This window comes from Erythrolamprus reginae, chromosome 4, assembly GCF_031021105.1.
Source record: "Erythrolamprus reginae isolate rEryReg1 chromosome 4, rEryReg1.hap1, whole genome shotgun sequence".
NCBI classification, from domain to species: Eukaryota; Metazoa; Chordata; class Lepidosauria; order Squamata; family Dipsadidae; genus Erythrolamprus; species Erythrolamprus reginae.
Genome location: NC_091953.1, coordinates 51,680,490 through 51,704,574, shown reverse-complemented (window position 1 = coordinate 51,704,574; position 24,085 = coordinate 51,680,490). Strand labels below are relative to the sequence as shown.

General features: G+C 43.0%; 1 protein-coding gene across 1 annotated transcript in view; it reads left to right on the top strand.

The window, feature by feature from the left end:
* The window catches only part of ROBO2 (roundabout guidance receptor 2), a 434,310-nt gene that overhangs the window by 51,660 nt on the left and 358,565 nt on the right, over positions 1–24,085 (top strand). The window lies entirely within an intron of this gene.

Here is a 24,085-nt window from a genome sequence, read left to right as displayed (position 1 = left end):
TTAACCCTGTACACATGGACATCTGGTAAAGAAACAAATGATGAGACAAGTTTGAAAACACATAAATGCCACAGGTTATATGCTTCGAGGCATATAAAGTAATGTGATAGTGTTTGTGTGATATCATTTTAGCATCCTTGTAGTTTACCTATACCTCTACACAAGTAAGATTATATCATATATTGATCTCCTTATTCATACTTAGAAGTAAATAAATTATATTAAATTTAGTGGCAATGCCTTTTGGCATATGCTTCTCAACTATCCTAGGCTTTATGCCCAATTTAGGAAAACTGTTATGCGTATGATTATCTTTTGAACTGTTTATTTATAATGAATGTCCCATATAAGAAGCAAAAGAAAACTATAGGAAAAAATTAAATACATTCTAAATATTAACTGAACAATTTACATTTACTAAAATACTTTTTTCCAGCATAAGTATGGATACAAAAACAATAGTGTTCTCTCGATTTTCACAGGTTCAAACTTCGCGAATAGCCTATACCACGTTTTTTTAAAAATATTAATTAAAAAATACTTTGCAGTTTTTTCCCTATACCACGTTTTTTCCATCCGATGATGTCATACGTCATTGCCAAACTAATAATTTTTGCAAATAAATAACAAAAAAAAAATATTATTGTTAACAAATAATTATGTTTTTAAATATCAGGATCACTATTCAATGGTGAGTACCAGTAATAATGGTGAGTAAATGGTTGTTAAGGGAATGAGAAATGGTAATTAAGGGGTTTAAAGTGTTAAGGGATGGCTTGTGATACTGTCCATAGCCAAAAATGGTGTATTTACTTCCGCATCTCTACTTCGCAGAAATTCGACTTTCACGGGCGGTCTCGGAACGCATCCCCGCGGAAATCGAGGGGACACTGTAGTATTTTTATTCAGCAATTTATCCCTTTTTGGATTGAAAGTAGGACACATCTTGTTTGCTACATGTATATTTTATGCTTTCCGAATAAAGAATACAAGGTATTTAATATAATGAGTTGTCAATATTTTAAAAGGAAATGACCACTTATTCCAATGTATCATTGTAGTTGCTTTGTAGGGGGAAACAAGATAGATGTGGCTAGAATTCCTCCTTTCTACAAAATTACTGGTGAAACAAATGATTTTATATAGTTTAATAAAAATAGCCATAGGATACTAAACATAAATAAGAGAAAAGGCTTCACTTACCCTGCTAAGCACTTGCTTCTCTGAAGCTGTCTTTATTTGTTTTCAAGGTTTGGTATCAATGATAGTAATATGATACATTACAATCTAAATTAAAAGAAGTTGCTTGTGTTCTGATTCAGTTTTTAATTGGTGATGATTCTTCTTATGTTGTTTATGGTGTTTCATTTTACCATAATGGCAAATTATCTTGATAGATGGTCATTTGTCTTCAGAGATACTTAGATAATGGCCATCCTCACATTTTGTTAAGTGCCAACTGAGGCATAAGGAACTTTTTGTTAAAGGAAACAATTAAAGAACAAGAAGAACTATTATTACAGGAACTAAACTTGATGAAAACAATAAATGAAAAGAGAAATGGGGAAATTAGTGCAGTAGAAAAAGGTAACATAGCCAGTAAATGAATAGAACAAATTTACAAAAAATTATCTGGAGTGGTAATTGAATTGAATAGCTCAGAAGTGTTTATGTCCATTCTTAACAACTTTTTAAAGTTCATTTTATAGTTTAATCCTCTAGTTCCAAGTCACTGAGATTCAGGACTTCAAAATAATTTATTATGTTTTCATTAAAAATGGGAATATATGATTGGCTTACTTATTCCAGTTCAGCTAACTTTAAACTTACTTATTAGTAATTAGTGATCTGTTTCACAGTTAACCTCTGCCCATGTCTTTGCTTGTAATAAATGAGCTCCTCCAACTTCTTCTACCATTAGTCAGCATGATGGATATGCTTCTGGTCTCATCAATTAAGTAGTGTTATGTGACAGGATCCAGGAAGTGTGTTTTCTCTGTAGTGACGCCTGTCTTCTAGGTAGGGGGGGGGGGAATTATTTGCAGCAATTACTGCCACAATGCAGCGTGGCATGGACACTATTAGCCTGTGGCACTGCTCAGGTGTTATGGAAGACCAGGATGCTTCAGTAGTGGCCTTCTGCATTGTTCCATGTCATTCTCTCATATTTCTCTTGGCAATGCCCCATAGATTCCCATGGTAATTGAAGCAGGTTTTGGTGCTTTGGGCAGTGTGGACAGGTGACAAGTCCTGCTGGAAAATTTAAGTCACCATCCCCATAAAACTCATATGCGGATGGAAGCATGGAGTGCTCCAAAATCTCCCGTAGACAGTTGCGTTGACCCTGGACTTAATGAAGCAGAGTGGGTGAATACCAGCATATGACACAGCTCCCCAAATCAACACAGACTGTTGAAACATTACACTGGACCTCAAGCATCTTGCAGTGTATGCCTCTCCATTTTTTCCTCCATAATCTGTGTCCTTGCAAAATTTTCCATGGTCTGTGTTGATTTTATCTGCTGTAAAAAGTGCCTTTCTTCTTCACATCAACAAGAAAGATAATAATTTCTCCTTCTAATGTAAAACAGTTTGAATAGGCATTAATTGTTAAATCAAAGGTTAGTTGCTAAATCAAAACCCAAACTCTGCACTGGCTATTAATCAATAAATTGGTCTATGTTTATAATGGATTACATTTAAACCAATTATTTGATTTTATGGGCTGTTATAAACTGCTGCTTGCAAGATGGTCAAACTGTAAATTTAAGATGCTACATTAATATTGATTTCTATTTTGTTAAAAAATTCTTCGTATGATGGTCATTAAATGGAAGAGGAATCTTTAATTTAACTTCAGTAACTACTGAAATATAGTGAAACCATAAAGATATGATGTTTTCCAAAATTTGTGAAAAATAATCCTGATTAGAGGATCTGTAGATTACTCCTCATATTTACTGCTATTAACATGTTTATTATTCCCAAAGAGTGGCCTAATTCTATCATATAATAAGGAAGGGAGAGCAAAGATCTCTCCAATTGTTACTTTATTTTATTTTTGTAATTCTAAAATTTCTTTTCTTTTGTATTTTCTTTTCTTTTTTCAAATGTGTTCATATCTGTTTTTGATTTTAGTTTTGTATTGTGCATTAATTAAAAAAAACATGTTTATTACTCCCAAAGAGTGGCCTAATTCTATCATTTTGCCAATATACAAAGAAGGCAATAGACAAAATTATGTCAAGTATCATCCAATTTATTTATTTATTTATATATTACCGTATATACTCGAGTATAAGCCGAGTTTTTTAGCCCCAAAAATGGGCTGAAAAACACAGCCTCGGCTTATACTCGGGTCATTGACAAAGTCACCACACGAGGGCGCCATTGCTTGAGCCAGAGCGAGGAGGCACCAGCTTTTGTCTCCTCTTGCACGCCGTAGTTCCTCTCCCTGCCTCAAGCAAAGAAGGCAGCCATTTGCAATGGTGAGTCGGATTAAAAAGGCCCCCTGCTGTCAGATTCTCCTCCCCCTCCTTTGAAAGGATTTAAACTGTTTAAAAAATGGTATTTTGTGGTAGTTGCTGTCCTTGCTTGGATAGGATCTAATAATGTGTTATGAGGCAGAGCTAGACAGGAATTCTTTTTCTATCTGTCTATCTTTCTATCTATCTATTTTTCTATCTATCTATCTATCTATCTATCTATCTATCTATCTATCTATCTGTATCTATTTCTTTCTATCTATCTATCTATCTATCTATCTATTTTTCTATCTGTCTGTCTGTCTGTCTGTCTATCTTTCTATCTATATCTATCTATCTATCTATCTATCATCTATCTGTATCTATTTCTATCTATCTATTTTTCTATCTAACTATTTTTCTTTCTATCTATCCATCTATCTATCTATCTATCTGTATCTATTTCTATCTATCTATCTATCTATCTATTTTTCTATCTGTCTGTCTGTCTATCTATCTTTCTATCTATATCTATCTATCTATCTATTTCTATCTATCTATCTATCTATCTATCTATCTATCTATCTATCTATCTATTTGGTTTTCTATGCTGATAACCTCACAGCAGCTAATGCTGAAGCTCTTCTTTGGATACACTTATTTGTTTGTTTGTTTGTTTGTTTATTTATTTAATTGGATTTGTATGCAATCCCTCTCCATGGACTCAGGGTGGCTCACAGCATATATAAAAACAGAACAATAATGTAAATCCAATTAATGATGAGAAGGAATCCAGTTTTGAAGGATTTTAACTCTTAGGTTTTAGCTTCCTGATCGAGCTACTTTTTTTACTTTTTAATTTATTGTTAATATTGTTAATTTGTTTACCCTCTTTTAAATTTACAGAGCTAGTTTACTGGTTTTCTTTAAAATAAATATTCTAAAACATGTCTCAATTAATGTAATTTTATTGTTTTCCATTTTTATAAGTTACCAGTAGCCACTGCATTTTCTAACCTCGGCTTATACTCGGGTCAATACGTTTTCCCAGTTTTGGTGGCAAAATTTGGTGCCTCGGCTTATACTCGGGTCGGCTTATACTCGAGTATATACGGTATTTATTTATTAGATTTGTATGCCGTCCCTCTCCGTAATAAATTACTTTATTATTAGCAAACTCTTTGCCTATCATCTATACTATAAACTATTATACAATGTATTTAAAAAAATATTGTGGCTTATGAACAAACAGGTTTTAGATCCAGGATAGGCCGTACTGGATCAGTGTTATACATTTAGCTGAAAAATACTCCAAAAGATATATAAAAGACTAAGCCAAAAGATTGGCTAGAGTTTCCTTTCCTTCCTTCCTTCCTTCCTTCCTTCCTTCCTTCCTTCCTTCCTTCCTCCCTCCCTCCCTCCCTCCCTCCCTCCCTCCCTCCCTCCCTTCCTTTCTCAGTTTGACTAAAAAAATCTTGTGAGGAGTATCTCATTCACTTTGATAAATTCTCCTCATTGCTGAAGAGGGAAATTTATTCTAGAACAGCAATCTCTCCGAGAGAAGGACATATCCTCTCACGAAGAAGAGTTTTTATCTTCACTGAAATTAGTGCACTATATTATTGAGACTATAGTCTCCCATACAATAATTAATTGATGTGTTTTTTCCATCTTTTAAATTGTCTACTTTGATTGGTCTCCGATTACAAATAAATTCATGTTATTTTATTGGTTATTATTTGGATAGAGGAACAGTACAAATGCAAAGGTTGTAGGATAGACAAGAAATTAAATAATGATGATAATAACCATTGTTACCATCTGGGAAGAAGGCAGTGGAAAACCACTTTCTTATTGATGCTAAGAAAACTAAATGGTTGCTTTTCACATGTACTCACTAGTAATTCATCTCATCTCATACGAAACAACTTTAAAAGTTATCAATATATAATCATATCTATTTGAATTTAATAATGTTGGAACCAAAGGGGGGAAAATGGACAAAGATGCATCACTATAATTATCTGTCATGTAGAATTCCTGAAAACGTATGATCTGAAATGGAATTATTATTTAAAAAAAGATAGAGAAATGTGGAATTTAAAAGATAAGTTATACTTTTGTTGTAAATCCAATGTTTAATGTCTCGCCAGAGGGTGGGATCCTTTGTTCAGTTTGAACATTTAAAATAGTAGATGAGATCACCAGTTTCAAATACTGTATATGTACAGCTTCTGTTCAACATGCACATTTGACCCCCAAGTGATGGAGTAAATGAAAGCGGTTATTTAAAGTAATGCAATCAATTCAAAAATATTGAGCTAATAAAGTTATGCATCTTATTGAAAGATTTATGTCAACACATTGAGTTGCTACTGGGTTATTTGTGACAGGCAGATGCACAGTAACTTGATTAGAGGAGGCATTGTAATGACTTGTAACTACAAAAGAGAACAAAGCTTCAAAGCATTGTCATGGTCTATTCTGTAAAATGCATTTAGAAGATGATTTAAAGGCAGGCATGCAGTCTTAAACATGAGTGCAGCTGCCTATCTAGAATGGATTAAAATTTAAAATGTCAAAATAAAATAAGCAAAAAATACCCACATCATTTAACTTCTCCTTCACAATTCAGACTTGCAAATTCAGAAAGCAGAACTAACATGTTAATGTTATTTTATTAAAAATAAAATATTCTTGTGCCTTAAATAGGAAGTTGATTCTAAACATGCATGAAAAACCACCCTGCCATAGTAAAACCATTATTGTTAATGTAAGAGTACATGCTTTGTTGGTTGTTAGGTGTTTTTCTTCTTTGCCATGTTGGCAATGACATAGTACAGGAGCAAATGGGCATTGCACCAATACTTGAGAAAATACAGAAGAAACACCTACAGTGGCCATGTCCTACAAGCAATACCCCACACTGTTATCCGTGTCCCCTTCTATTTTAATAGAGAGGCAAGTAAGTGCCCACTTGGTAGGCTGAACCAAAGATGGCAAGACACAATAGAAGCTGACATGAAAATTGTCCAGTTAAACTCGGATGCTATGTTTAATTGTGCAAAATAGTGTTCATCGACCCCAAAACTGGACCCTGTATTTACGGGAATAGCACTAGAAAGATGATGATGACTGTTGCTAGTGCTTTCAGTAATTCTGAAAAATTCTATAAATTTCCTCTTCCCTTCTACCTCCCTCCTTTCTTTCTTTCTTTCTTTCTTTTTTTCTTTCTTTCTCTCTTTCTCTCTCTCTCTCTCTCTCTTTCTGTCTCTGTCTCTCTCTCTTTCTTTCTTTCCCTTATATAGAGTTGAGTACAGCGTATCCTTTGCCTTGATGTATGTAGATAATTGTTGAAGTGATAGAGCTAACAATTTATTGAAAATAAACTGATGTGTTAATATAAAAGCAACATAAAGAAAAAAACAATGTATTTTTATGACATTGTTAAGTGAAATTGAGCAACCTAGTTCCTTTGATTTCCTTTTGTAACCACAGATCAGACTACATTCTGATTCCAGCTAAACAATTGCCAATAATAATTTGAGACAGGGGTCTTAGACTCAATTTACCCGGGGCCCGCTGGAGGTAGAATTTGGGTGAGGCTGGGCTGCATCAGGTTTTCCACAAGAAAAGCTCTTACAAAAACATTCCAATGTTATAAAATGTCTTTATTTTTTCATCTTATTTTGTGTTAAAAAATAATTCATAAGAAAAATTCATAAGAAAAATAAATAAATCAGTAATAAATAAATAAAATGATGATGATGATGATGATGATGATGATGATGATGATGATAATAATAATAATAATAATAATAATAATACAGCAGATATAGAAGACTGAAGAAACCACATATAGTTGCTGACTAGAGAAATGTATATTATTATTTAGATTCTGTAATAATGTCTGTGTTAACAGTTCTTTAACATTTAATGGGCATAGATTGTGAGCTGGGCAGTGTCGGTTGTGTCTGTGGTTGTGTCTGTGGTCTTGTTTGAATGGCTTTCCTGCTTTAGCAATCATCTCACTAACCACGTAACTAGCTTCGACTGCTGCATCATTCTCCTTGGTTGCTTTCTTAAAGAAATCTTGTTGCCTCAGTAGATATGTTTTAAGATTAACAACCCGTTTTGCTCTCTCATCTCCCTGGTATTTTGCATACCCCTCAGCATGTCTAGTTGTGTAGTGACGTTTCAAATTGTATTCTTTATGCACCGGAACTTTCTCTGTGCAAATAAGACACGTCGGGATGCTCCTGTGCTCAACAAAGAAATATTGCACTTCCCACTTTCCTGAAATTATTAGTGCTCATCACCAACCTTTCTCGTCACTGCAGGCTTTGAAAAAGACATGTTTGGGGCTGTGTAATATATAATTCCACTTGATGTCACTGTTTCAGTGTTTAGTGGCTAAACTTTAGCCGATGTGTCTTTTCCGCTTTTTTTCTGTCCCACTGAGTAGCAATTTCTGCCTCCGCTCCTGAGCCCGGGGTAATGGCACAAGTTCGCAATATGCCTGGCTGATGTTCCGCCTCCAAGAGCAATATACCCCACTGTGATTGGTAGGTTCATTCAGCTGTGCACACAACACTGAAAAGTGCCATTTGTATCAAACTCAGGCCGCACTAACATTAAACTTTGATATTGAGGTGGGGGCCATAAACTATTGTCCCGAGGGCCGCAGATGGCCCGCGGGCCACGAGTTTGAGACCCCTGATTTGAGATACCGGTAAATAAAATATGAAAATCTAAAACATAAATTGTAGAAATCACAGACAGGGAGACATGATTTCTGGAACAATGCCTTGACCTTTATTGTCTCTGTAAGGGAACAGTTTCTGATATGAAGCTCTGATCTTATTGGACTTATTTTTATAACAAAGTTCTTGTGTATGTAATTACAGTGATTGACCTGATTCAAAGGTAGCTAACTAGTAACAAGTTAAAACACAGCATACAGAAAGTTCATACTAAGCAAGCACGTCAGCACATACTAATTTAACCTTTTGCTCTTAGCTAGAACAATAGAAGAGCTGAATACGCAAGTAACCTTTACCCTAGATCAGTGATTTTCAACCTTTTTTGAGCCGCGGCACATTTTTTACATTTACAAAACCATGGGGCACATTTTGGGGGGGGGGGGCTAAAAAAGTTTGGACAAAAAATTCTCTCTCTTCCTCCCTTTCGCTCTATTTTTCTCTCCCTCTTTCTCTCCCTTCCTCTTTTTTGCTCTCTTTCTCTCTCCCTCCCTATCTCCCTCTATGTCTTTCTCTCTCCCACCTTCCCTCCGTCCCTCTCTCTCTTGCTTTCTTTCTTGCTCTCTCTCTTGCTTTCTTTCTCTCTTGTTCTCTTTCTCTCTTTCTTTCTTTCTCTCTCTCTCTTTCTTTCTTTCTTTCTTGCTCTCTCTCTTGCTTTCTTTCTCTCTTGTTATCTTTCTCTTGCTTTCTTTCTCTCTCTTGCTTGCTTTCTCTCTTGTTTTCTTTCTCTCTTTCTCTTTCTTTCTCTTTCTCTTGCTTTCTTTCTCTTGTTTTCTTTCTCTCTTGCTCTTTCTTTCTCTCTTGCTCTTTCTTTCTCTTTCTCTTGCCTTCTTTCTCTTGTTTTCTTTCTCTCTGAGCTTCGCGGCACACCTGACCATGTCTCGCGGCACACTAGTGTGCCACGGCACACTGGTTGAAAAACACTGCCCTAGATACACAGAAGGGTCTTGATTACCTTAGGTGAAGGGAAGCCTAAATGAATAATTATTTCCTTAAACTGATAAAAGGAGTGGGTTACCTCAACTAGGCACCTAGGCTTGATTTCCATCATATATCTTTTTAGACTTATTTAAATAATTCAGAATAATGAGATGCTTTATTGGCAATATTGGTTTGCTTATCATTGCAATAAGTGGCAAAGGCCTACAATAAATCCTAATAAAATTTTAATATACAGAAAAATATAATTAAGAAGCATAAAGAGTGTTCTCCACTGCTTCTGGAAGGAGAGTCCAGGATGGGTTAACCCTCAATCTTATTGGTTGAGACTGAGTTATAAATTAACATGTTAATTAGGCACCGCCCCTTGCCTGCCCCCAAGGGCTCAGTTTTTAAAACTCAGTCATTGGAATGAGACCTATGAGTTTTTGCTTAGTGATTTAATGTGATAATTAAGTTCATTTATTGTGATAATTAAGTGCATTAAAATGAATGTTTTTTTACTAACATGTTTTCTTTCTCTTTTCTACTTTACTGTTTTTCAGATGCAGTTGTCAAGTAGGGGTCTCTGCCCTCAGTGGGCACCACCCCCATCGTTTGTCCCTGTGGAACCTCTTCCCTCAGAGGGTACCGTTTCGAAGGGGGACTCAGCCTCAGGTCCCTGACCTCAGCGGTCAGACCGGGCTGCAGCCAAAGGTGGGGGGGTCCGCCCCCCCCACTGGGAGGCTGTTTGGAGGAGCCGGAGGGTTGAAGCTCCCCTCCAGGCTGGCCAGGAGCGGATCGCCGCATAACGCCGCTGCCGCCATCGCTCGCCGCCAGCCGATCAGCTGTTCGGCGCTAGGAGCGGATCGCCGCCGGAACGGCCGCCGCGGCCGCCGCCGCCGCCGCCGCCATTAGAGGCAGAGCCAGGGTCAGGGAATAAGGCCCCCTGTTGCAAGAGGCGCGCGCGCGCGCGCGCTGAGGAACATATGTTCGGCGGCCTCATTAACCAGCCTCCCATATGATCGGCGGCTCCCCGGGCTACAGGGGATCGATCGGCCGCCGCGGCAGCAGGCATTTCGGCTCGGGGACCTCAGGCTCTCTGATAGCCGCCGGGGGATGAAGGGCAACGGCGTTTGCCGCCCTTACTACCCGCGCCCGCCATTTTGGATATATTTCGGGCCGCGTAACCGTTACTGCCGCCATTTTTTTGATGGAAATTGGCGGGAACCCCCCCCCTGCCTCCTCACTCTCCTCATAGTCCTCCTATCAGGTTGGAGGGATGGCATGAGTGGGTGGAGTCTTCGTGGGCAAAGACCGTTCGCCATTTTGTGGAGGAGAAAAAGCCTCGGTCGGTAGTTTTTACTTCACCGCAGAGCTGTGTTTGGTCAATTGCCTTGTTTCCTGCAAAGGATTATTCTGTGAGTACCATGGAGCCAACTGCCCCCGGGCCAGAGAAGGTGGCATGCCCAGATGTAGTGGCTAAGGCCAAAGATAAGGCCAAATCTAAGCCCAAATCGCAGGGGACTTCCTCCTCAGCTCTCAGAGAAGCCGAAAGGAGGATTCAGGCACTCGAGCAGAGGTTGGAGACTGTTTTCCAGGCCCCTTCCCTGTCTACAGGACCTATCCCAGGCCAACTACCATCAGGAGCCTTAACACCACGCTCCATGCCTCAAGGGGATTTGTTGCCAGGCAGGGATTGGTCCCCAGATCGCCAGCTTACTCACCAGGCCCCAATGCCGGTAAGCAGGCCAGGGTCTGCCAGTAATACAAGGCCTTCATGGGGTTTTTCGCCTCAAGCAACTGTAGGCCCAACTGCTTCATTCACCCCCACAGCTGCTGGACTCAGGAATCAGAGTGACACCTGGCAGAATTTATCTCCTGCCCTGCAGGAGATGATTACCAATGTATACTCACAAGGAGTAGCATCGGGGGTGCAACAATGCAGCCAACAGCCCCATCAACCAGCCCGGAATTTGTGGTCTGCACCGCCCCTTTCAGGTTTGGAGTTCTCAGAGGGAACATTACAGGAGGACAGCGACAAGGATTATGACTTGTCAGATGATGAGACAACTCCTGAGCCACCTTCAGTGGCTGGACTCTTTAAGCCTGCCTTGTTTAGGACTTTATTACACAAGGCAAAGCTAGCGGTGGATCTCCCCGGTCCTGCAAAAGCCGCTGAAACACCAAGGTCAACTATCCTACTGACAGAACCCAAACCTGAAACAGACCATATCCCGGCACCAGATATATTCATACAAAACGCCAAAAGACCATGGCAGCAACCAGCGGCAGCTCAAGGCCCTTCAGCGTTGGAACGCAAATTCTATACCTGTGATGAAGAGCTGGAGAATCTACTCCAATTTCCACCAATTGACCACCCAGTGGTAAACCTGGTGTCTAATGCCATGGTTCCTGCTGAGTCCGGGGATAATTTGAAACCCGAGGACAGGAAAGCAGAGATCCTCCTCCGGAAATCGCATGCCATGTCTGGATGGGGCTTTCGAGCAGCGGCCGCTGCTTCCTTCTTCAATAGGGCTTCCATAGCATGGATTGAAGAAATGATGTCAAAACTGGGACCGGAAGATGGTAGGCTGCGGCAGGACTTGAGTAAACTGCTGGCCGCAGCGGAGTTTTCGGCTGACGCTACTCTCCACGCTGCCAAATTCTCAGCGAGAGGGATGGCCACAACGCTTTCATCCAGACGCCTGTTGTGGCTAAGGAACTGGCAGGCTGACACCAAATCCAAGTGGCGCCTGGCCTCTTCCCCTTTCCGCGGCGCTGACCTCTTCGGGGAGGTGCTGGATAAAGTCCTTATTGAAGATAAGGATAAGAGGAAGGTTCTCCCCAGGTCCAACAGGCGGCAGGACAGGCGGACTACACCGTACAACAGACGCCAGTCCTTTCGTTGGGACAACTCCTCTGGATCAGGCCACAACCAGCGGCCATACTCGCAGGGCCGATTCAACCAGCCCTCCTCTTTTCGAAATGACTGGTCAGGGTTCCAAGACAGAACCAGAGGATATCAGCAGGCTAGACGCCCATTTAGAGGCACTAGCCAGAGGGGCTTCAAACGCCCCAAATGACTTCCAAGACGGCCAACCGTTAGGAGGGAAGCTCCGCCTTTACAGCTCATTCTGGCGAGCCACCTCCTCGGACAAATGGGCTATAGCCACGGTGTCGCGAGGCCTCCGATTAGAGTTCCTTCAGCCCCCGCCCAACCGTTTCATCCAGTGCCCAACACCTCGGGACCCTGCCAAGAGTCAGGAGTTGTTTCAAGAGATAACACACCTTTTGCGTATACAGGCCATAGAGCCGGTACCGCAGAACGACTGGAGAACCGGTTTCTACTCAATGATCTTTACTGTGCCAAAATCATCGGGAGGTTGCCGTTTGATCCTGAATTTGAAGCAACTAAACCTGTACATTCTGTACAGGAAATTCAGGATGCACTCGTTGCAGACCATCCTGACGGCAATACGCCTCCAGGACTTTTTAACATCACTGGACCTGAAGGAGGCGTACCTGCATGTACCGATTTATCCTCCTCATCGACGGTTCCTACGTTTTTGTGTCGAGGGCGTACACTACCAATACAAGGCCATGCCATTCGGCCTTTCTTCAGCGCCCCGCACATTCACCAAGCTACTGGACGTCCTCACGGCGAGCCTGCGCGCACAATCGGTGCGTCTAATGGCCTATTTGGACGACATCGTGATCTTGTCCAACTCACGTGCCCAGGCTCAACAAGATCTCGCACTGACGATGAGGACCTTGACAGAGCACGGCTTTACCATCAATGTGCCCAAGAGTCAGCTGATTCCATCTACCACACTCCTACATCTGGGCTCCATCATCGACACGACTTCGTGCATGGTGTACCTCTCCCCGGAGAGAAGGAAGAACATCAGGTCTCTCATCTCATCCGTCCGGAGAGACAAACGGTCATCTCTGGCCTTTTTGTCCAAGGTGCTGGGGACCTTGGTCTCCTGCATCGGGATAATTCCGTGGGCCAGACACCACATTCGGAGCCTTCAATGGTTTCTACTGCCAGCCCAGAAGGTTCGGACCAGCCATTCCACCATGCGGGTTCGTCTCCCAAAGGAGGTAAAGGACTCTCTAGTGTGGTGGGTCTCCCCAGCTTTGTGCCGTGGACTATCGTTCAGCACGCACGACCTAGTCACTCTAACTACAGACGCCAGTCTCTCGGGTTGGGGAGCGCATATTGGCCAACAGTGCGCCCAAGGCCTCTGGTCCAAGGAGGACCTCAACCCGGTAAACATAAACTTTCTGGAGCTCAGGGCAGTTTTCCTGGCTCTCCAGCACTTTGTTCCTTTTCTTCACAACAAACATGTTCTGGTCCTGACGGACAACATCGCGACCAAGGCCTACCTCAACCATCAGGGGGGTACGAGGTCGCGACGTCTCATGCAGGAAGCCTCGGCCCTTTTCACCTGGGCCGAGAGGAATCTGGCATCATTATCAGCGGAGCACATCGCGGGGGTCGACAATACTCAGGCCGATTGGCTGAGCAGGACCACTCTCGACCCGACAGAATGGAAACTGGATTCGCGATTGTTCCAAAGAATCACGGAGATTTTCGGTACGCCTCTGGTGGACATGTTCGCGACACACACCAATGCGCAGCTCCCCAGATTTTACACCCGTTTCCCTTCGCCCAGGGCGGAGGGAGTAGATGCTCTCACCTCCCGCTGGCCGCAGGGTCTCCTCTACGCCTACCCGCCGACGAAGATTCTACCGAAGGTGGTGGACAAGATTTTGCGGGAGAGGGCAGAGGTGATTCTGGTCGCTCCGTACTGGCCACGCAGACCGTGGTTTTCGGATCTAGTGTCTCTTTCAACATCCCCACCGTGGAGGATCCCGGACAGAGAGATATCCCTCAGCCAGGGATCGGTCAATCATCCGGAACCCCAATGGTTTCAACTGACCGTCTGGAGATTGAGCGGAACAGGTTGAGGGGACATCATTTACCTGATGACATCATCTCAACGATACAGGCGGCTCGACGACCATCCACCTCGAGAATATACCAGGCCACCTGGTCAGCCTTCTGTAAGTTCTGCCAGGAGAACAGTACTGACACGGAGGCGGCTTCGGTGTTGCAGGTATTGGGGTTCCTCCAGGCGGGTCTGGATCGGGGATTAGCCCCCAATACCCTCCGGAGGCAGGTTGCAGCCTTGTCCACAATCATTAGAACAGGGGAGCAGAGATCCTTATCTTTCCATCCTTGGGTCAAGGACTTCCTTAAGGGCGCTGCAAACACTCATCCTCCCACAATCCATCGTTTTCCATCATGGGACCTGTCGTTAGTGTTAAATGCATTGACTGGTCCACCGTTCGAGCCATTGAGGTCCATACCACTTAGGTTCTTAACGATTAAGACAGCCTTCCTGGTGGCTGTGACCTCGGCCAGGAGGGTTTCGGACATATCTGCGCTCTCTGTACGTTCTGATCTTTGTATATTTTATCCTGACAGGCTAGTCCTACGGTTAGATCCAGCGTTCCTGCCCAAGATTAACTCTTTATTCCACAGGAAGCAGGAGATAGTGTTACCTGATTTTTGTGCTGGTGGGAATCATCCGTTAGAACTCAGGTGGCACAAACTGGATGTCAGGAGAGCCGTCAAAATTTATATTCGACGGACAGAGCCATTTAGGCGGTCCGAAAGGATGTTTATTTCTTTTTCACAGACTAAATCGAGGCTTGGGGTTTCCCCCAAGTCAATCAGTCGCTGGATTCGTGAGTGTATTGCTGAAGCCTACGAAACCACCACTCAGACTCTACCTCAGGGGATCACTGCTCATTCCACTCGCAGTGCAGCCACTTCAGCAGCCTGGAGGACCCAGGCTTCGGCTGAGGATATATGCCGGGCAGCAACGTGGTCTGCGCCTTCTACCTTCATCCGGCATTACAGACTGGACACGTATGCCTCAGCTGAGGCTTCTTTTGGGAGAAGAGTTTTGCAGACGGTTTGTTCTACTGTTAATCCCTGAATCTGCACTCTCCCACCCTTGGACTAGAACTGGGGCATATCCCATCCTGGACTCTCCTTCCAGAAGCAGTGGAGAAGAACCGTTGTACCTACCTGAACGGTCTTCTCGATGCTCTGGAAGGAGAGTCCAGACCCACCCAAGTAATCGTTTGATTCAAGGGATTTGGGTTGTTTTTTTTGTCTATTCGTTATGTTTCATAAGGGTTCAATAAAATTGTGTTGGATATTAATGACTTCGTTTTTTAAAACTGAGCCCTTGGGGGCAGGCAAGGGGCGGTGCCTAATTAACATGTTAATTTATAACTCAGTCTCAACCAATAAGATTGAGGGTTAACCCATCCTGGACTCTCCTTCCAGAGCATCGAGAAGACCGTTCAGGTAGGTACAACGGTTCTTTTATTTCATTTCCGTGTTATTTTGTTGTTTAACTTTAACCATTGCTCCACCTACTTTATCTCTCCTTCTGCTTATTGGGTTGCAAGTTAATGACTGCTAATATGAATATACATGCTTAAAAACTTCTGATTTGGTGAAATTATTCTCTTCCCAAGTCCTTCCTTTGATGTTTTTATTAAACAGAACATACCTTTGCTAATTGCATTGGAATTGAACACTCTCAAGCCATTCTCCGTACTGAAGGAGCGGGTCCAGCAGTCACATGGGTTGCTCATGTCCAATCCGGTGGAACTGAGCCTAGTGTTAAAAAAGCTTGCCGGATCCGCCCCTTCCCCAGAATTCGCTCAGTTCGCATATCCTGCGGTTGTATTGTGATAGCTCGTTCAACATTCTAACACCTTCCCTTCGATCTTTTTCTTCAAAAGTAGTAAGAATTGTTTTACCATTATTATTTACTTGCACTAATAGCGCCAGCCGTTTGTGGCTCGGCTTTTTTCCTTTGGAGAAGTTGCGGTTTCGTTTTCCCCCGGCGGTTTTGCCGTGTACGATCCCCGCGGCCGCTTGTGGATTCTTTTAATCCTTTGGCCTGGAGGTCCTGGTGCAAGTATTAATCTATTGATTTATTGATTCTTTATTGTATATAAAATATTAAAGGGCTTAAGAAATACCTCCTGCGGAGTGAGACGTCTTTCTAGTCTCCTGGACTTAGTCGATCGCTTCCCCTTTAAGAAATATTACGGAGCGATTTTTCGGCGCGAAGGCCTTCGCGCCCTTTTTTTAAAATCTAGGCCTCTCGTGTTGGCCTCCTGCCAGCCGCGTAGGCCTCAGTCCACCGCGTGGATCCCGGAGCGGGCCTTGGGACGCCCAGGCTAAATTCTCCACCGGCTAAGCCTCCAACCAGAGTGCCTTGGTTTACTTAATTAAAAAGTTTAGGGAGGCTGGCCCCGCTGGATTTGGGGACACGAACTCTGGGTTTGCCCAGATTGCCCTCAAGTCTCAGCAGCTTCGAGGCCTCGAAGCAGGATCCATTCCTCTTGGGAAGTCCTTGAAATTCTTCTCCTTAATTATTCAGTTATTGGCTCAGCCTTGTCTTCTGTTAATTGTCAGACTATGGCTACTTTTCCCAAGAGAGGCACAACTAAAGGTCCCAGAGAGGCCAGGCCTACAGGCGATGAGATTACTAGTATCCCCCAGGCCTCTTCCTCCTCTTCTCCAGGGGCCCGCCCCTCGACCAAGGTCACCAGGGCCGAGAAGAGAAGGGACCTAGCCCTACAAAGAATCCATGACAAATCAGCAAAACGTTTGAAAGTACAGGCCCAAGTACTCAGTAGTCAAGACCCCCCAGAGGCTTCTAGTCTACCTCCTTCTGGGGTCCCTGTGTTATCTCTGGATGAGCCTAACCTAGACAGACCCCAACCTAACCTATGGGGCATAGGTCCAGAGGAACCAGATATTATTGAAGATTCTCCCCAGCCAGGATCCTCCCAGGCCTTTAGGGATTCTTCTGCCATTCCTGCTGATATTTCTAGTTTACCTCCTGAGTTCCAATCTATTTTTGCTGTGTTGTCCAAGGCCATTGATGCCAAACTCTCCACCATCAATGAGCTTCCCTTACCTCCTCCTCCTTCCCGTTCCTCCCGCCCCTTGGGTTCTTCCCCAGCGGTTAGAGCTCCTATTCAGGATGATTCAGATTCCTCTCAGGACGAATATGAGGATATGGAGGATGATGAGGATCCCTTTCAAGGCCTCTCAGATGATGAGGAATCCCAAATAAAGGTTCCTTCTCCAATTACCATTTTTCCTTCTCAATTATTCAAATCTCTCCTCCTCAAAGCTAGAATTTCTACGGGATTAGCGGCCCAGGAGAAACAAGCCTCCACTTCCACTGATCCTCCGGAGGAGAATTTACCTTACTTCACAGAGGAACAGGAGGATAACGAGGTAATTCCTATGCCTAAATTGTTTAAAGATGCTTTACTCAAACAGTGGGATTTCCCAGCCTCTGGCCTTAATCCCTCCACCAAAGACAGAAAGTTGTACAAACTTTCCTCTTCCTATGAAGAGCTTCTATCCTTTCCCAAACCGGATGAACCTGTCAAGATTCTTCACTCGGCGGCTGCTGTGCCAGGCGAAGCAGAGGAAGTCCTCCGCCCAGAGGACAAGCGGATTGAACAAATGCTCAAAAGAGGATTCACCGCAGATTCCTGGGCCATTAAAAGTTCTGCAGCAGCTTCCTTTTTCTCCAGAGCCAGGCTGCTGTGGCTTCGCCAACTTCAACAGCATATTCCTCCCGATGACTTGAGAGGTCAGCAAGACTTCAACAAGGTCTTTGCAGCTGCCCAGTACGTGGCTGATGCCACCTTGCAATCTACTAGATTTTCTGCTAAGTCTATTGCAGCTTCTACAACGGCAAGAAGACTCCTATGGATTCGCCCTTGGCAAGCGGGAGTACGCCAGAAGTGGCAGCTATCCCAGGGACCCTTAAAGCGCGACCTTCTTTTCGGTGATCTTCTGGATCCACTCCTCACGGAAACCACGGACAAGAAGAAAGTGTTGGGTCCAACCACAAAAAAGGCTACCAAAACGCAGTCCTTTCGTCGCCCAGGGCGCCAGCAAGATCAAGCGGCTTCCTATCAGAGATCTCCAGGTCAGTATTCCCCCCGCTTTCGTTCCCAAGGTAGGAACTCCAGGGGTAGAGGTTTTCGCTTCCAAAGGGGAGCGTCCTCTAACAGGGCTTCAAAAAAACCTAGATGGTAATCTTTCCTCTATTCCCATAGGGGGTCGCCTAGCTCATTTCGCCTCTAATTGGCGTCTCACCTCCAAGGACCCCTGGATCATTGACACTGTTCAAACAGGCCTTCTTTTAGAATTTATTTCTCCTCCCCCGAAACGTTTTATTTCCTGCCCTTCTCCCAGGTCTTCCTCAGATTGTAACCGTATGGAGGAGGCCATTTCTCATCTATTGTCCATCAGAGCCATTCAACCGGTTCCTTCCGGTCAGAAGGGCCTAGGTTTTTACTCCATCCTATTTATGGTTCCAAAGTCCTCCGGAGGTTGGAGAGCTATTTTGGATTTAAAGAAGCTAAACCTATTCATCAAATATAGGAAGTTTAAGATGCACTCCTTATCTTCTATTTTGGCCGCCATCCACTCGGGAGATTTCATGGTCTCCTTAGACCTCACTGAGGCCTACCTCCACATTCCTATAGCCAAATGCCACAGAAAATTTCTACGTTTTTCCTTTCAAGGCAGGCATTTCCAGTATAGGGCGATGCCATTTGGCCTTTCCTCGGCCCCTCGGGTCTTTTCAAAGCTCTTGGGGTCCCTGGCGGCCTATATCCGGGCGTCTCCCATCCACATTTTATGTTATCTTGATGATATTTTGATTCATGGGAACTCCCTAGAGAAAGTGAAAACAGACCTTTCTGTCACCATGTCAGTCCTTCAGGACCATGGTTTTTCCATCAACTTTGATAAAAGTCACCTCCAACCTTCCACATCCATCTCACACCTGGGATCCATTATTAATTCAGAATCCTCCCAGGTTTTTCTCTCTCCCGAGAGAAAACTCAGTATAGGGGAGTTAATTTCTAACATTTTATCTAATTCTTCAGTATCCATAGTAACTCTGTCTTCCCTTTTGGGGAAGATGGTGTCATGCATAGGCATCATTCCCTGGGCTCGCCTTCATGCTAGGGAACTCCAGTGGCTCCTATTACCCTTTCAGAGATCGGGGCACAGCAACTCAAATCGGCGCATTGTCATCCCACCAAGTGTTCGCAGATCCTTCAAGTGGTGGAAATCTCCGGCCATGGACAAAGGATCCCCGTTCAGGTGCCCGGATCAATTTGTCATCACCACAGATGCCAGTCTATCGGGATGGGGCGCCCACGCCCAGGGGATGATAGCCCAGGGCACGTGGTCCCCGGAGGAAGCTTCCAGGCCAATCAATTGGCTAGAGTTAAGAGCCGTTTCCCTGGCTCTGAAGCATTTCTCTCCTCGCATTCCCAACCGGCACGTTCTCATTCTCACCGACAACATTGCCACAAAAAGCCATATCTGCAGACAGGGGGGCACGAGATCCAAGGCTCTCATGAGGGAGGCCCTCAAGTTAGGCCTTTGGGCGGAAAAACATCTTCGGTCGCTCCTAGCCGACCACATCTCGGGGAGCCTCAACGTCCAGGCGGATTGGCTATCTCGAGCAACGATAGACCCAGGAGAGTGGAACCTTCATCAAGACCTGTTCCATCAAATCAGCCTCAGATTCGGCCTACCAATCCTGGATCTCTTCGCGACCAATGCGAACGCCCAACTCCCTCGCTTCTTTTCCAGATTTCCATCCCCGGGAGCGGAAGCAATCAATGCCCTCCGGAGTCCATGGCCTCCAGGCCTACTCTACGCATTTCCTCCAATTCCAATTCTCCCGGACGTGATTCACAAGGTCCTCACCGAGAGGGCCCGAGTAATCTTAATCGCCCCTCATTGGCCCCGCCGGCCCTGGTTCGCGGATCTCCAACAGTTGTCCGTCCAGGACCCTTGGCGACTCCCCGTTTCGGGGGATATGCTGCGGCAGGGGGCCTCATTCCATCCAGACCCGGAGTGGTTCCACCTCACCGCCTGGCTGTTATCAGGAGAGACTTAGAACTGCGTGGTCATGACCCCGATTCAGTGGAGGTCATTTTAAAGGCCAGAAGGGGTTCGACCAATCGAATCTACGACCACACGTGGTCCAAGTTTCACCAGTGGTGTCTACAGGAAGGTCTCTCCCCTCTGTGCATCCCCATACACAGAATTATTTCCTTCCTCATGCAAGGATTCCATAAAGGACTTTCCACCAGCACCATCCGGCGTCATCTGGCAGCCATTTCATCTGTCCTAGGGGGTCCCCGCAGACAGCCTCTCCGATCCTTCCCTGAAGTTCAGGAATTCCTCAAGGGCATAGCCAACCTCAGACCTTCCAAGGTCCACAGGTATCCATCCTGGGATTTGCCACGGGTTCTCCATTCCCTCACGCAGGCACCATACGAACCCCTAAAATCGGCGTCCCTCAGGTACCTATCCTTTAAGGTAGCATTCCTGGTGGCTATTACCTCGGCCCGACGCATTTCGGAGCTGGCTGCCCTCTCAATCAGGCAGGACCTTTGTCAATTTCATCAGGACAAGGTAGTCTTGCGACTGGACCCCACCTTCTTACCCAAGGTCAGTTCCATGTTCCACAGATCTCAGGATATTGTCCTACCTTCCTTCTGCCTCCAACGAGACCATCCCTTGGCAATTAGATGGCACACCCTGGATCTCATCAGAGCGCTGAGAATCTATATCCAACGCACAGGACCCTTTCGGAGGTCAGAAGCACTTTTTATAGCCTATCACCCCAGAGTCATGGGTGCCAAAGTGTCTTCAACAGTAATAGGCCGTTGGATCAGAGGGACTATATCTAAGGCCTATGAGTCGGCCTCCCTCTCAGTTCCAAGGAACATCACAGCGCATTCCACCAGGAGCGCAGCCACCTCGGCCGCTTGGGCGACTCAAGCCCCGTTGGAGGAGGTCTGCAAAGCAGCCACTTGGGCCTCGCCAAATTCCTTCATCAGGCACTACAAGATTGATTCTTACGCTTCAGCGGACACTGCCTTCGGCAGAAGGGTACTCCAATCCGTTATCTCACACGATAGCAATCTAATCCCACCCTAGGGACCATCTATTGGGTATGTCCCATGTGACTGCTGGACCCGCTCCTTCAGTACGGAGAATAGGCGTTGATTGCTTACCTGAACGCCTCTTCTCGTACGGTGAGCGGGTACAGCAGTCACTTCCCGCCCTTGTATGTGTCTTCTTTACCTTTCTATATCTTTCTTCCTCTAACAATGAGAGTTGAACACTACAGAGCTTCACAGCTGAGCCTAGTCTATGGATTCGCGAATTCTGGGGAAGGGGCGGATCCGGCAAGCTTTTTTAACACTAGGCTCAGTTCCACCGGATTGGACATGAGCAACCCATGTGACTGCTGTACCCGCTCACCGTACGAGAAGAGGCGTTCAGGTAAGCAATCAACGCCTATTTTGGCCTGATAATCATGGTTAAAATCTTGAAAGGTTGCTTATTTATTTAAAAATAATGAGTAGTATAGTAGTTAATGTGTTGAAGTAGGATTAGAATACCATTTCATTCTTGGCTAGTTATAAAATCTTAAATTATCTCGGAATGAAATTTTGGGAGTACACAAGCAAAATTCGCCAAATGAATATTTGGATGAATATTTTTCTTTACTGAATATTTTTCTTTATTGATAACAAGTGCATTGAGGTTATTGAGGTGTTAGAATATGGCCTATTGATTCAGGTTTTAGTCACCTCTCAATCATGGAAGATCACTGGGTGAATTTGGGCAAATCTCATTGTCTCATCCTATCTAAGCTTACCTTGATATGAGGAAAAATAAGAGAAAGGAACATTCCATACATTACCTTGAGTTCCTGAATAAAATTTGGGTATAATTGTAATAAATAAAATAATACATCTTCTGCTGATGGTGGAGGATTGTTACTGTTTTTGTTTCTTTTTGGTGGAGGGAATAATCTATAAATTCACTGGGTGAATTTGGGCAAATCTCATTGTCTCATCCTATCTAAGCTTACCTTGATATGAGGAAAAATAAGAGAAAGGAACATTCCATACATTACCTTGAGTTCCTGAATAAAATTTGGGTATAATTGTAATAAATAAAATAATACATCTTCTGCTGATGGTGGAGGATTGTTACTGTTTTTGTTTCTTTTTGGTGGAGGGAATAATCTATAAATTCACTGGGTGAATTTGGGCAAATCTCATTGTCTCATCCTATCTAAGCTTACCTTGATATGAGGAAAAATAAGAGAAAGGAACATTCCATACATTACCTTGAGTTCCTGAATAAAATTTGGGTATAATTGTAATAAATAAAATAATACATCTTCTGCTGATGGTGGAGGATTGTTACTGTTTTTGTTTCTTTTTGGTGGAGGGAATAATCTATAAATTCAAGACAAATGGTGTCTTGGAAGAGCTCTTTCTTTTGGGGAAAAATGGCAACATCTAGACCCATAGAAAGTAATATATGGGGAACATAGAGGTAGGATAGGAAGGTATATAACATCTCTCATTAGGAAAGTATTCTGAATATTTCTGAAATGAAAGCCATAGAGAGAATGGATGGATGGATAGGACTGTTGTTTCTTTTTCTACTTTCATGTTTCTGCTTTTAATTTCTTTATCTTACAAAATAATTATAATTGTTGCAGATATAGAACTAGATATACTCATTATTCATTCATTCATTCATTCATTCATTCATTCATTCATTTGTGTCTTTAAATTCAGTAAAGTACATTCATGTAATTTATTTCTTGGGGCGAGATTATGATGCATATAGACAGGGATGCAGTAATGGCATTGGTTTGCACATGAGAAAGTTGCAATAGGTTACATACTAAAATTTCAATCTTCTCCAATATTGAAGAATGATACTTTGATTTAGTGATTTTGTTTTCTATAACCATTGAACAATAGACACAAATAGAAGTCTTCATATTTTTTAATTTACAGGGTTTATGAGCCATAAAATTAAATATACTGCTCAAAAAAATAAAGGGAACACTTAAACAACAGAATATAACTCCAAGTAAATCAAAGTTATGTGAAATTAAACTGTCCACTTATGAAGCAACTCTGATTGACAACCAATTTCATTTTGTTGTCAGCACATTCAACTTTGTACAGAATAAAGTATTCAATGAGAATATTTCATTCATTCAGATCTAGGATGTGTTATTTGAGTGTTCCTTTTATTTTTTTGAGCAGAATATTTAAATAACAGTTTTTCTCACGCTTAAAAACTGCATCATGTTTTGTATTTTTCTTAGCAAATGTGATTTTCTTTGAAATCTTGTAGTTTTAACATATAGCATATGATATAGTTGTACAGTTTGTGGGTTTAGAGTTTATTATAAAACATGGTATAATAATTATTTAATTATAATTATTTATAGGATTAAGTGATATCCATAGCAACCACGAGTCAAAATCTATTTTTATTCCTATTTCTATATATTAAATGAAAAATACTTAGATCCTTCTTAATGTCTGAAACTTGTTTTTTCATTCTTTGTCTCATCATGGTATGTTTTCTTACTAATATTCTCATAAGAGTAGAAAGAAGAAAAGTGATAGAGACAGAAACACTCTTGCTACTAATTTTTCTTCTAACATTATCAAATCAGTACAGTCATCCAGCCTGGAGTCATAACCAGTAATAAGTCACTCTTGTTGATTAAAAGAAATTGATTTTCCTCCATCATGGATATAGTGATCATGACAAATATTGTACCTACTGTTCACTTCTTTTCTTCTCTGCCAGCGTCCATTTGCTTGCTGGCCAACAAGTAAATGAATAGAGAAGGATGATGTGGTGTCATTAACAAGGGTTGGTGATAGCTGCAGAATCAAGTAGCTCTGTAGAATAGTGAAGAAGGTGATTGTGAAGGTCTCCTGCAGCAATTA